General features: G+C 35.7%; 1 long non-coding RNA gene across 1 annotated transcript; it reads right to left on the bottom strand.

Annotated features, from left to right (window-relative positions):
• Positions 1-529: 529 nt before the first annotated feature.
• On the bottom strand, positions 530-2,048 carry LOC124887408. Its single transcript, XR_007045119.1, has 3 exons — positions 1,796-2,048; positions 1,074-1,454; positions 530-989 (listed from the first exon to the last, which is right to left on the bottom strand). It is a non-coding gene; the product is annotated as an uncharacterized LOC124887408 (long non-coding RNA).
• Between the last annotated feature and the right edge of the window lie 374 nt (positions 2,049-2,422).

The following is a 2,422-nucleotide window of genomic DNA, read 5'->3' as shown; positions in this document are numbered from 1 at the left end:
TATGTATATGTTTTTTTTTGATGTGTATGTATAGATATATAGAGAGAAAGTACATCAACTAAGTAAATCAGAAACTGAAGAAAGGAGATAAAATAATCTTGAATATTCAAATACATATCTACATGTTCCTTAAATCATCTTATAGAAAAACCCTAAGGAGGTGATTTATTTCTCTCTCACATGAACACATCTCCCTAAATACTAGATTAATTTATCTTTGTGCATGAACAACATAGCCACTAGTCATCCTTCTTCTAAGGTTGACCAGATTTTTTCTATTACGTCAGAAGCTTGTTTTCCTAGTTTATATAACCCATTAACTCAAATGCCTAGTTTGCCTATCAAAACATCAGTGTCTGAAGATTAATAATGTTATTTTAGAAGTAGCCGCAGATAACATTGGAAAGATGAAATATGCAGATCTTATGAAGGAAAATTCATCTCAGAGTGCATATAAAAGAGTAGCTATTACAATGAAACAACTCAAATAGGTAGAAGGGGTTCCTAGAATCACATGGATGGAAGAGGAAGTAAATAAAATGAATATTATAGAGAATCTTCAATACGCTTTTATTGGAAAATTCTCATATGGATGAACTTTATTAGAGGAATTACGTTCACAAATTCCCAAACAATATAACATTAAGGGTGAATGTAAAATTGAATTGCTACACAACAGGCATGTGTTGATTAGATTGAGTCATATGGATGATTTTGTTAACATCATGTCTAAAATGGTGTATTACATATTGGACAAGGAGGGATACTCCTATCAAATGAGTCCACTCATCTATTATGCAAGTTTCAAGCTCAAACGTTAGCTTGGGTTTCGGTTCCAGACCTGTTACCAACATTCTTTGTAAATGAATCATTATTTTCATTGGCAGCAGCGGTGGAAAAACCATTGCAGTTGGATATGGCCATCATTAATAAGACTAGGCCAAGCTGTGCGAAGGTGAAGGTGCTGGTTGATTTGCTTGCCAAATTGCCTGAAATGGTGGAAACTGAAGTGGTCAATGACAATAATGAAACTACCAGAGTTGAACAAATTAAGATTCAGTATGATTATTTACCCAAATACTGTAAGACTTGCAAACTGCAAGGTCATGAAGAGGATGAATGTAGAGCTCTTCCTCCTGAATTGAGAAGACAATTCGAAACTTTAGAAGAGGAGCAGAAGCAACAGGTGAGAAAAGATATCCCTCCACATGCCTTCAGAGGAAGAAATGGTGGGTGGTTTGCATGGGATCCCACAAAAAAGTTGTCAAAAGAGTTTGAACCCATTAATAGTGATGTTAATACTTCCACGAATATGTCGCAGAAACATGAGGTAGAGACTGGTAATTTTTGTGATGTTTTGAATGATATAGATCAAGAGGATCCCAATATTAATAGTGGGGAAGATAGACACATAAAGGAAAAGGGTGATGTCCAAATTGGGAAAGAGGATATACCTGTACAAAGAGGTAAGCAAGTGGACAGTGTTAGCATAGTAAATAAAAGTCAAGGGGAAAAGGCTAGTCAGAGCAGAGAAACAATGCAGACAAATTTAAATGAAAATATACAGGAAACAACAACTGACAATAAGGGAATAATGCAGCCTCAAAAAAGTATAGAAGTACAGTAGCAATTTCATGGCATTTAGACTGGGAATCTGCAGTCAAATGATAATCAAAAAGAGGGAATAGTAGATAATATACAGAAGAGTCATGAGTAGGATTTCTCAGTTATATTGGCTATTACTGGACTAGGGGAAGAAGGTAGATTATTGCCGGAACTAGAGGAAGCAGCTTACCATGAACCTTTGCAAGTAGTTGAAGAACCCCAGTTTCAGATGTTTGCAGGTTCAAGAAAAGTGACGTCAAATCTAGCCACATATGATATAGAGCCATTAAATATGCAGGGAGAGGAAAGTAGATATGGGAGGCTTTTGTTATCTTCTTTTATTGTTGAAAGGAGTACATCTCGAATGAAGATCCTGCATGAAGTAATACCAAAGAAGGTAGAACCAGCTTTGGAATATATGAAAGAAGAGGATAACACTAAAACTTGTCCAACATTTGTAAAAAAGTGGATATCCATCCAGTCAGTGAGAAAGGGAAAGAAAGGCAAAAATAAAGGAGAAAGTAGTAACCAACCAACAAGGATTCTAGTAAGGAGAGGGGTTAAATCTACTGTAAAATGAAATAAAAAGCTCTTTTTTAGAACATAAGACCAGTGTTGCGTCTAAGCATACCCGCAAGTGTATGTGGTCTCACCAAGTAGTAAAGTGGTCCTTTAAAAGCCAAGTATCGATCCCATAGGGACTAGTGCTAAGCAACTACCCAATTCAAGTTTAACGATTGAGATTAAAGTGGTGCAAACGTGATAGAAGAGTGTTTGAGTTGTGAATTAAAAATAAAGTAAACAATGCGGAAAATAA

The sequence above is a fragment of the Capsicum annuum genome, chromosome 9, assembly GCF_002878395.1.
Source record: "Capsicum annuum cultivar UCD-10X-F1 chromosome 9, UCD10Xv1.1, whole genome shotgun sequence".
In the NCBI taxonomy this organism is placed as follows: domain Eukaryota; kingdom Viridiplantae; phylum Streptophyta; class Magnoliopsida; order Solanales; family Solanaceae; genus Capsicum; species Capsicum annuum.
The sequence above is the reverse complement of the archived record's forward strand: the minus strand, read 5'-3'. Positions and strand labels throughout refer to the sequence as shown.